We start from the raw sequence: 12845 nt of genomic DNA on the forward strand, positions 1-12845 counted from the left end.
ATATTTTATCCTTCCTAAACTGCACAGAATGTGCTTGTGATTAGAGAACAAATTTAATAAAACAGAGCATATTGATTGCCAAAGGGGGGATTTTTTTCCCAAACTAATGTTGCTAAGCACTCTAGGAGGCTATACAAAGTAAAGTCACTTGTTCAGACAGCTGTCATCTGCAAAAGTGATCCAGATGTAGGAAATAGCATAGCTGAGGAAAATACAATGATATAATCACAGATAATGCCTGCAGAGAAATTCTGATGGAATGCAACTATTCTAGATGTTACAGTATTTCAGGCATTTATTAAAGTACGTGGGTATTTGGTCAGCTTTATGGTTTCACAGCGTTTTGCATCTGAGGACCTCTAAGCACTGTCTCAGTGGCAAATATTTAAACTAAGCACCTTATTTGTGAATCCATCTGATGCAAAATCTAGATAGAAAATAACTATCATGTGAAATTTCTCTTTCAGAACCCACTTGTGTTTATTTGCAGGTGAGTGCTAAAATTCTGAACAAAATACAATTTTGAAAGAATTTAACAAGGGCCAAAACATCAAAAAATGTGAACACTTTCTCCAGAAGGTAGAAATTACAAATATAAGGTATGTATATTGTCATACTGACATTAATTTTTATCATTAATTAATGACAGGATTTATAGCATTTCTACTATATCCAGACAAAATACTTCACTGTTTTTCACATTACTGAAACAAGCATGTAGAAATTATTTGTTTTGACAGTTCTCCCCCAAAATGGAGTCAAATTGGACACATTCTTTTGAAAAGTTTTCATTTCCAAGTAAATGTAGTTTTTCTGACAGTTCTGTCTGTCCCACCAGCCATTTTGCCCAGCTTAGAGCTGCTTTCTGTTTTAATTGAGCCCAAAGGACACGCTTTTTAGATCACACAGGAGTTGGTGACTTGCCTTGCATTAGACCTCCCAGCTTGCAAGATTTGTCCTAATCCTGAGGGAAGAATTTGGATATGTTCATCTTTGACAGCTGCATTAGCCTGGCACATGCATCAAGAACAAGTGTCAGCATTCAGTATTGCTCAAAACATGAAGATATGTCTGACCATACCTTTTTAAAAACTGGGAACAGGCTTGAGTTGCTTGAACTTCCTTTTGCTTTCTGCTTCCTTCAGCACAGGAAGGAATTGATATACAGGGATTGAATACAGATTGATTTCCCATCAATCTACAGATTGGCCAGAATCTACAGTAAGGCCAGAGGAGGCATGCCAAGCTGATTAGAAGGATGCAGCATCTCTCCTGTGAGGAAAGGCTGAGAGAACTGGGTTTGTTCAGCCTGGAGAAGAGATGGATTTGGTGTAACGTAATTGTGGCCTTCCAGTACCGGAAGGGAGTCTACGAGAAAGATGGGATACACGATTTACAGCAGCACATACTGACAGAACAAGAGGGAGTGGCTTCAAACTGAGAGTAGATTTAGATTAGATATTAGGAAGAAATTCCTCAGTGTGAGGTTGGTAAGACACTGGAATAGGTTGCTTGGAGAAATTGTGGATGCCCCATGTCTGAAAGTTCCAGGACAGGTTGGATGGGGCTCTAAGCAACCTGGTCTAGTGAAAAATGCTTCTGTCAAGAGCAGGGGTATTGGAACTAGATAATCTTTAAGGTCCCTTCCAACCCAGGCCATTCCATGATTCTGTGATTCTGTATTCAAGCAACAGCTTGGCATCTAGAAGTTTGTGAAACAACATGCTGTTTCATAACAGATAATCTGTCTGTGCATTTTCATTTGGACTTTGAATACATGTTTTTCCTAATATTCTTGCTCTTATAGGAATTATTTATTTGATCATTGCTGTTTTTCTTAGGGAAAAGGAAGCTATTCCCATAAAATGTGGTGTCTGGTATATTTATTCTCCTTACAAATTAAACAACTGGTATAGTTAAAAGAGTTTTACACTGACTTAGGAGCTTAGAATGGAAATTCCAGTTCTCAAATATAACTCATCCCATTGTGAGAATCTAAAGATTGATCCTTTTAAAAAGTTTCCCAGCCAGTGTTTATTTGCAGTTAGGGTTGATGTTGGTATTGATTTTTAATAGTTGCTAAAACAATGGCTGTTCTGTAATCTGTATTCAAGCAGCTTGATACCAACCAGTTCTCAGAATAAACACTAAAAAATAGCAGTAAAATAATTATCTCAGTCTATTTTTGTAAACTCACAATCTTGTGAGTTACATGATGATTCTCAAATGTTCATGGTCATGTGAAAGCTCTATGTTTTGAAGGCTGGAATAATACTTGGTACCACAAGAAAGCAAAGCTTCACAAATCTGTTAGAAGTCAGTCAAGGACCAGAATTAACACAGTCATGTATTCATTTTAACAACAACAGAAAGCTGGTGAGCTTAAATAATACAATTCTTACATGGTATTAAAGCAATAGAAAGAAATAGGACTTGACGTAATAGGGAGGACAGATTCATAGAATACTTTGTTGGCACCTTGTCCTATAACACTCAAGTGTCTCTGTCTCTTTTTAACCACAGAGCTGTCCATGCGCACCTAATTGTTTCATGTTAAGGTTAATGAGAAAAAAAAAATCACATTTACATTTTGCATTGAGACAATAAATCTGTCAGGATCCAAGAAGTCTCAGGTTTCCAGGGTCTACCAGTGAAAGTAAGGGATGCAAAAGTTTTTCTTCAGAGTCACTAATCAAACTAGGCTTTTAACCTTGACATAAACTGAGGAACCTTCAGCTTAAACCCTTCCTCTGACTAAAGCTGTAGTTTGACTAAAGCAGATGTTTGTTTTTAAGTACAGAACAGGATAAATGGCTTTAATCCAGGCTAGACTGAACTGCTGGAAAAACATCAAAATTTGATTTGCATATAACAGAAAATTTATGAAAATCCCATGTGTGTTGTTATGATGGCTAGATGCACTCAAACTGCAACCTTGCAATCTACTACAGCAGGTATAGAATGACACTGCATTTCAAAGAGGAGGTTTTGTGCTCCCATTTCCTATTCCCATTCCTCATGCTGTCTCCTTATGCCTCTCACAAGCATGAATGTTATCAGCTGGTAAAGTGCTTGAACAACCGAGTCAGAAAACATAGAAAAAAGAAAGTTAAGTTTTCGGTCCAAAGTTGTCTTCGCTATACAGTCTAGACTGGGATTGGTTTCTATGTGAAAGAGAAGATTGAAGAGGAGAAAGAAATTTGATAAATACAAAGAGAAATTCTTTTCTCTCTTTCCTTTCTCTTTCTCTTTCCCTTTCCTTCCCTTTCCTTTCCTTTCCTTTCCTTTCCTTTCCTTTCCTTTCCTTTCCTTTCCTTTCCTTTCCTTTCCTTTCCTTTCCTCATACAGTTATGTCCCTAAGTTACTTTTAGATACCTTTATGGGTTTGATCAGTTCATGCAGGAGCACCAGGAGAATTTGTTACTTACTTTTGAGCTAGGGTTTGAAGATATTTCAGTCCAGCTTACTGGTGTTGTCTGCTTCCCTTGTGATTCTTAGTAATCCTTCTAGGGGACACACAAATGTTTTACATGCTTATTGGTGGAAATACGCTTCTGAGCTCCATGATGCCAGAGAACTCCATGTGTCAGACCCATTGTGCCTGTCCCACTTGCAACTTCCTCTGCAAATTCCATCCCAGCTTTCAAAGAACAGGTTAGAACATGAAAGCAAACATTTCCCGAGGAAGCAAAATGCATTTTTTAGCCTCCTGTGTCAATCTGCATAGAAATATTTTTCTAATAATAATGAAAATAATAATAATTTTAAAAAGCATTAGGGATCTTTCCTGGCTTGGAGGGGTTTTGTACTGACACAAAAATGAGCGAGTGCATCAGGTCTCCTCCAACAAGCTCCCAGACAGAGCTCACACTGTGGTAGGGTTTGAAGGGGTATTGTGGAATTTCTTAGGAAGAAATTAATAACCTGTTAAATGTGCACATGATACCTGGCTGCTACCTAGAAATTACATTGTCACCTTAGTCTATTGGGAAACATTTGACATTGGGCAAAGGGAAAAAAATTGCAAAATATACCCACCAAACTCAGAGCAATTTTTTTACTAACACTTTATTTTTTGCATTTTCAATCTTTGCAGTGTCAAGGCTATTCTTTCCACTTGACACTTCCTTCAGCAGATATAACAGCTATGTAGGTCATCTTATGGATCTGTAAGCAGTGAGAAGCAGTGTGCATCTACTGAAGGTTTGTTTGCTGGCTGTTCTGCTGTGTTATGAGCGTGCTTACCTGTTCCTTGGAGATGTTCTACTTCTGTGCAAAACTGAATTTTGCTATTTGGGTTGTCCATTGTGTAAGTAAATGTCTGCCTGAAGTTGAAAAGAGCAATGAAATATTATCTCCCTTAAAACTAAAGTTTTGGATTATATCATGAATTGGTTAATAAAGAAAGAGCCTCTCTTTCTTACGCATCTTTCCAGTATTGTCTCAGTCTACCATTATTTAGGTTTTTTTTTTTCTTTTTGGAGCAGTATGATCATATGCTACTGAAAAAAAAAAAGTTTTATTGCCACTTTGTGCTTCTACACTCCTGTAGTTATCCAGTGATTAGGAATCTTGCATTTTTAGTCCATAATATAAACTCTGAGTTACTTCAGAGATTCAGAGTTTAAATAACCTTTCATAAGTTTCAGTGAAGTTATTTTTATGATTGTTTATGGCTTTGATCAAAATTTGTTGTTGTCCAACAATTCTCTTATCCTGGTAGGGTGATTTTGAAGCATTCTCTTGGGGCACAGCATGGTGATGAATGAACCTATGAGAGCAGAGGTTTATTTCATTCATACCCTTACTTGAATTGCACTTATCCCTGAAGCACCTGTATTACTGAGGTAGGGTTTTTTTAAAGATGGAGAAAAAAAGGCTTGTGACCTTGAAAAGTCACAAATATGAAAAAGTGCATGCTGTTTCTCTGCTGTGCTCTGTTGAGCCAGTACAAACAGCCTTAGGCATTTCTACCACAGAGAATTGTCCCTGTGTGCTTTCCCATGCAAATGGAAGGTAAAAACACATTGCAAAGTGTTAGCCATTCTAAAAATATTCAGTACTGCATAAGTTTTATAAGACAATGTGAAAGAAGAGGGTATCAGAGCAATAACTTTGAACATTAGATCATTAAATCATCACAGAATCACAGAATGGTTCCAATTCCCCTGCCATGAACAGGGACACCTTCCACTAAACAAGCCCCATCCAGCCTGGCTTTGAACACTTCCAGCGACGGAGCATCCACAACTTGTCTGGGCAACCTGTTCCAGGCTCTCATCACCCCCACAGAAAAAAAAAAATTCTTTCTAATATCTAACCTAAATATACTCTCTTTCAGTTTAAAGCCAAAACTATCCTGGGCTGCGTGAAAAGAATTGTGGCCAGCTCATCTCTCTGCCCTTGTGAGACCCCACCTGGAATGCTGTGCCAGCTCTGTGCCCCCAGCACAAGAAAAATATGGACCTGTTGGAATGAATCCAGAAAACAAAAACATGATCAGGGGGCTGGAAAAGCTCTCCTATGAAGACAGGCTGAGAGAGTTGGGGCTGTTCAGCCTGGAGAAGAGAAGGCTCTAGGGAGACCTTATTGTGGTATTTCAGTATTTAAAGAGGGCTTACAAGAATGAGGTATGCAAACCTTTTAGCAGGGTCTAACAATAATGGTAAAGCAATAGTTAATGGTTTAAAACTAAAAGGGTTTAAACTAAACTAGTTTTAGCTAAACTATATATTCATAATAGATATAAGGAGCACATATTTTAGAATGAGGGTTGTGGAACACTGATACAGGGTGCCCAGAGAGGCAGTAGCCCCATGTATGGAAACATTTAGGTCCAGGATGGTCTGGGTTCTGAGTAAACTGATTTTGTTGAAGTTGGTCCTGCTCATTGCAGTGAGGGTTGGGTTAGGTGGCCCTTCCAACCCAAACTCTTCTATAATTCTATGATTATATGAACCCCCTGTACATCCCTCCTGCTGTTTTGAGTTGGTTGGTGCTTATGCTATAAAGCTTGTGAGAGCTGCCCTTTATCCTGCAATCTGTCACATACATGGGATTTATCTACTGGTGGATGTCATAGTTGCATGAATTATTGGAATACCTCTGCAACATGCAACACTTCTATGGTGACAAGGAAACAGTGAGAGGAACTGGTGTCATTGCCAAGATCCCTGTCCAGCTAGCAGAGTTTGACATTCCTTCGTTGTTTCATGTTGTCCTATGAGTCAGCCCTGCTTTGCTAACAATTTCCTATCTGTCATCCAGCATAAATGGAGAAATTTGTATTCTCAGAGAAAGAGAATTATACATATATTTTCCCTGAAGCAGAAGGGGCAGGTAACGCTTATGAACATCAAATAAGTGGAGCTTTTTTTTTACAGAAGAGCCAAACTTAAGTATTTTGTGCTAGGAACTGTGCTACAGATAATTGTTTCCAGTAAAGACCTGGTTCCAGTGTCTGTGTTTTGTGGGGAGAAAGAGGCATGCAGCCTCTATGTGGCTGTTATAATTCACAGATATTTGCTGGTGGGTAGTGCTAGAAAGAGAGTGACTATACAAACAGGATTGCATAGAAAAGTATTCACACTGAAATTCCCTCTGCCTGGAAAGTTCAGTCCTGCAAGAGTTGTAAAAAACCTCTAGTCTGCACAGTCTCACCAGTCAGCCTTCTTTCCTCAGTGGACACAAACTAAATCCATGTGTGATCCAAAACCTGTAGGAATATAGTGAACCTGCCTTTGATCACACCTTGAGGAACATGGACTAAGTTTAAAAATGCAGTATACAGAAACAAAGAATTAATATCAACATGGGTTGCACAGAGAAGTAGAGAGAGGCCTTTGAAAATTCTGTGGCAACAGTAAGACCATATTAAATCATACATGACCCTCTCTCAGCATCCTTATCCTCTGAAGTTTAAAAATTCCATCTACAATTCGTATGCAAAATTAAGAGCAAGTGATGGAAATCAACCCTCCAATCATAATGGAGTACTTCATCATGATAAAGAGGACACTGCACTATCTCATAAAGCTTCCTGTATACAATGAGAGATTGTATACAGTCTCTCATTGTATGCAGGAAGCTTTATGAGATAGTGCAGTTAGTAAAAGAATAATCCTCCAAAATTATGAGGAAACCCAGGTACTCCTTTGACGCATTAGGATAGTAATTTGTGGCTCATTTTTATATGGTCTTTTTATTGCAACAGCAACATTAAGACTTTCAGAACACTGCAAAATTTACAAAGTTAATATTTGTTCAAAGTTGTTCCTGAAATTGCAGTTGCATAATTCAGATGTTGGTATACGTGGATTTTATTGCCAGCTTCTCACTATGAGGTGAATGTGAAATGAGGTTCTCAGGTGCATTGTAAAATGAAATACTGCTAGTCTGCAACTCTTATCAATAATCTGTAAACTGGGGTTCAGTTTCACTTGATTTTACTTACATTCCAAAATTTGACTCTAAATACTCAACTGGTCTGTTAAATTCCACTTACAAGCATAGATTCATAGAAAAAACCAATTGAAAGCAATCAACTGATTTTGTACATCATCTAGTCCAACTTCCTACTCAAACAAAGTCTAGTTTCAAAGTTTAGATACGGTTGTTCAGGGCTTTGTCTGTCTAAATTTTAAAAATTTAGACAGACAAAATCTGAAGGAATGGAAACCTATTCATGGGCTCAATCATGTTCCTTGAGGAGAAAGGTTTTTTTTCCTCAGCAAGACCAAGTTTAACTTGTGCTAACTTGTGTCCTTTTCCTGTGCACCTCTGAGATGTCGGTCTTCATCTTCTCTTTGGTGTCCTTCTCTATTGTAGGAAAGAGCAATTAAACTTTCCCAGAATTTCCTCTTCTCTGTCAGCTGCCCCATACATTATGGTCCCTGTCTCTTGAGCACTTCAGCATCCTCATCCTCATTTTCTCCTACTCCTGAGTAGGAGAAGTAGTACTCCTAACACTAACCCTAACCCTGATCTTACCAATGCATAAAAATGCTGAGCCTGAAGACTCACAACTTGCAAAAAAATCACTTTTGATGTCAAATAAGCTTCTTTTAAGTGACTTTTTTTGTTGCTTTTTATTCTGAAGTTATGTATGAGATACCTTACTTCTCTGCTCTGTTATTGCATGAGGAGCTGAAGACAGGAAAGCTATGATCTCTAATGTACAGCACACTGGAGAGAAACAGAGCTAAATTACTCTTTTGCACCCATAGAAATTGCCTTACTTTAATTCTTGAAATACTTCTGAACAACTTTGGTCTTTAGAATACCTAAGTATTGTGTCCTTGTTATGAAAATCTCAGACAAGTACTCATGTTCTTTACTAAATTGAATAATCCCATTTCAGTTGCATGCCTCTGCTTATTATGATGGTTTTTTTGAACAGCTGGGTTGGACAGACAGTGCTCAAAGGTACTCCTGTCTTATAATATCAAGCAAGGAGTTTTACTTTTTTTCCCCAAAAAGAAGCTCATATGGCATTTTCATTGCATGGGATATTTATTTTATTTATTGTTATCTGGAAAATATTTTTAGAACTATTCTGTACTTTTCCTTTTGTGCTCTTTCTATCCCCAAATGTTTTTCTTCTGTTTCCTTCTGAATTCCTGCTGGATTCAGTAAAATTAATCCAGCCAAGAGTTTATATCCTCAAGAAAAAGGGACCACTGTGATCAGTTTATCAGTCTGCTAGTTGCCCTCAGTAATCTTAAAGAAACTGGCATTGCAGACTGAGCGCTACAGTCCCTTGGCATCATAAATGTGTTCTGTCTTTCAGTGAGATATGTGAAATACAGAACAACAGCCAGACGTCTGAAAAAGAAACCTTGTCTGGATCTAGCTGAGACATCTTTAGTTGAGAAATCTGTTTGATTTCTCACATGACAAGGAGTGAAAAATATTTTTTTTCCACATTTATGTTAAATTTTCCTAGTGCATGCAATTGGAAAGATTTTTACCTCCAGCTGCAAGTAGGAGTGAAGATACCTGCTTTACCAGCTGCTCTTCTTAAACAACAATTATCCAAGTAATGAGCTCTTCCTTGAACCTTTATTTCAGGGTACAGAAAATGATTTCTGTATAAACTATGGTGATGATCTTTCAGCTCTCTTTTTATGGTCTTCTGATTATTCCTTCACCATGGAAGAAAGTAGTCTCAGATTCTTCCTTATCTATTTTAAGCCTCAGCCTTCAGTGACTGCTTTTTTCCTTGAGGGAGAGCAATGCCTGGGTGAGCTTTCATCTTATAATAGACACATTTCTCACTGGTTCTATCATAAATTTTGTCATTTCTCATTTATTATTTTGCTTTCACACATTCAGTTCACACGCTCTCCTATAGGGATAAAGTTACTATCAGAAACACTCTGGTTTATCAGTAACTTTCTATTTTCTGTTTGGGTTTTTTTTCCCTCTTTGTGCATATGCCTGTAAAACAGTGGATACATAGCTGTCTGCACTCTGTGTTTTGGCCTGAAAATTGTTGAGCAATAAAGGACTGAGGAATTACTTCTCTTAGTTGTGACAGCAGCTATGGGGTCTTTAAATAAATCTATTTGGCTTAATACGTTGTCATTTTACCCATGTTGTCTGCACTTTGCAGATCTTTGCATGGTAATGTAAAGTAGCACTTGTCTCTCTTTAGTTTCTAAATGACAGGAAGGCCCCTCCTCTCCCAGTATTTTGATTTCTGTGAAATGTGCATATACTTTGTCCATAGTTCACACTCTGTATCTACTCAGGATCATGCAATTACTTCTGGGTGGCGCACTCTTTGAATTTAACTCTGAGTTGGCTTTTTTTGACCCACTTATAGTAATAACTTAGCCTGTGTTACAGATTTATTTGCCAAAACAAACCCCATAATTTGCTGTTCAGTCTTTTATTATTTATGGGGATTAATTTTTTTCTTCTTAAAAAAAAACAAAAAAAAACCAAAAAAAACCCACAAAAATTAATTTTTATGTGGGCTTAACAAATGACTGTATTTGGTGGATGTAGATCAGTAAAATTTCAAATCACCATAGAATGGTCCTTCGCATAAAGTAAATAAACCAGATCCTGATTCGACCCTGTGACTTGGTGAGCAGCTCCACTTTTCTTGCAGATATCCTCTGACATTTCAGCTAGATGTTTTAGCAAAGTCTGGACAAATTCAATTAATCTATGTGTTACTGAACACTGAATGCTCCATCTGAATTCAGTGCTCCTGAATAGTTGACACAAAGAACAATTATCCTGTGAAATCCACCTCTTCTGACTGTGACTTCAATATCTCACCCGTGATGCAGTTCTTAAAAATTTAGTTTGGTTTTAGAGGGTGAGAAGCAGACCTAAAACAGCGTGGGATATCCAAATTGCAAAATTCCCAGACATTTCAAGGTATGTGCTTTTAGAAGGAAGGCAGAGTTTTCTGTCCCTTCACTGATGTCACTAATAATGTTAGTCAGCTTTTCTCACTTGTAAAAGCTGTAATTACAGTGACAGTAATAAAGGGTGCAGTATTACCTCCTCCAGCCATTAGGTTGTTTCACCACTTTACCTAAATATTGTTAAACAGTCTTAGTGGGAAAGAGTCTGACCCTTGGAAAGCAACACATAAAAAAGCAAAATATTTTCAATCATAGCTGGCTTGCAGGTCCAGAAAGATAATTCTGTCCTGCAAGATGTACAATACACACCAGAAAAATGTTCAGTAAGCACACAATTTCTTGGCAAATAAATGCTATTCAGTTCCCTCTGTGAGCTTGATAAATGTTTTATTTGAGTGACAAGGTGTGAGAGGGGCAGGAGCTGACACATCAACATGTACATAAAACATTTGTCAGACATCTCCAGAGATTCTGAGTAGTACCGTTCAGTAAAGGAGCAGTATGGGCCAAGTTATCAATATTATTAATGCCATAATCTGGACTGGACTGATGACACTGCTGTTTATATAATTCTAAATGATTTTTTACTGGTGTATGTGAGCCTTAATTTTGTTTATTGCTCTTTCATGTGTTTAAAACTTGTGTTTGTTTTTCCACCTAACACTGTTATACTGTTGCAAATTAGATTAGTGGTATCAAGAGCGTAGTTTACTCTTCTTCCCGCATGCATTTTGGCCCTGCAAGACATTTCTAGAAAGAAAATTTTCTGAAGGGGTTTAAAATGTGCTTGACAAAGCAGCTTTCAGTGGAACAGAATGATGTGTCTACAGGCTGTAGTCACAATCTGGTAATTTTTAGATCATGTGGGTTATAACAGAAAACATAAAATGCACAAATAAAGTGACTGCTAACTTTCACTTTTCTTTTTTAAACTTTCTTGTAAAGTTTTACTAACAGTAATTGTGCTTTGCAAAGTTGCTCTGTCCTGTTTCAAACAACACTTAAAACCCGTGATTTACGTCTGTCATCATGTATGTCTACATATACACACAGTCTGAGTAATTTGTTACTCTCCACTTTAAAGACTAGATCAAAAAGATATATGTAGTGCTAACCTTAGATATTTGGAATACACTGCATTTCTTAAATGGTTAGAAAAGCTCAAAGTACTTGTGTTTTGCAGATCATGTCACAAGCTTTCACGAGCAGATCCATCTGGGACAAATTAGAACCAAAACTTATATCCTTATTAGACTTCTTAAATTAAAGTTATATTATTCTATGAGTGTTGTTCTTCTTTCTCTGGGCAGCATGTGAAACAAAGTGAGCATTGCAATGTGGGCAGGCACACCAAGGTTCTCCAGCTAACTACTGTGAGGAAATCTATTTAGGACCATCTGGTTTGGGCTGGTTATATCCAACTCCTGCATATACAGGAGATTTATCTTGCATTAATCTGGTTGTTCAGATGCAGGTATTGAGGAAGCAATCCACAGAACTATGTTGATTTTCATGCACCATAGGTACATGGAAGGTCTGGTCCGAGGTATGGAAAGGCTTCTTCAGCTGGCCAGGAAAATGGGGCAACAGTGAAGGCTTGTGAAGCCCACTTTTGGCCTCTACCTCCAGGTTTTTAGGGAAGGGATAGGGTGGGTGGGAGAGAAATTCTGTCTTGCCAGAGAAAGCATCCACTGTGTGGAGGGGGGCAGCCCTGCCCTTGCTGCTCCGGGCTTTGACAGTCAGGAAATATGATATTACCCTGCTGAAAGCCAGCACAGATGGCAGAGGCTGCTTATGCACTTTAGAGCAGCAGAAAAAAGCAGAAGGGAGGGCATTAGCAATGGTAACTATTATGCAACTGGTAATTCAATTAACTGGCTCTTGGGACCCTTTTGAATTTCTATAGTGTAGTTCATGTAGTTTTAATTGAAGATATCCATATGTGAGGTTAGATTTGGGTCATAAGGGTTTGTATAGGTTTTGCTGTTCATGTTTCCAGGGTAGAATGGGTAACTAAATTAAGACTCTACTTATCTGCCACTTACATAAAATACTACATAATATCCTAGGACGGTTTCTGTTAAGAACAGGTTATTCTTTTTATGCTGCATTTTATCTGCAAAGGTATACTGAATAAAGCTCTTATGTCTTTGGTACAACATCACACTACTATGCAGTCTTGGGACAAGGCACCATTTTAGTGGTAGTCCCAGAAACATATAAATTTTTACCAAAAGTTTACCTGTCTTCAGCCTGCTCAAGCTGGTTCTGGTAGAAAGACCAGAAAAATGTAATTGCAACTCTTATGGAAAAAAACACCTTTTAGGCAAGTTCTATAGCTGTGAATCTGGTCAGTTTATTATATATGCTTGCACCTATGCATAGATGAAGAGACTCAGCACGGAAATGTGATCTAGTTTGTTCTAAGGGATGCATTTGAAATTATAGGTTATTAAAATCTTG

The sequence above is a fragment of the Onychostruthus taczanowskii genome, unplaced genomic scaffold (genome assembly GCF_017590055.1).
Source record: "Onychostruthus taczanowskii isolate IOZ18803 unplaced genomic scaffold, ASM1759005v1 scaffold8, whole genome shotgun sequence".
Lineage (NCBI taxonomy): Eukaryota > Metazoa > Chordata > Aves > Passeriformes > Passeridae > Onychostruthus > Onychostruthus taczanowskii.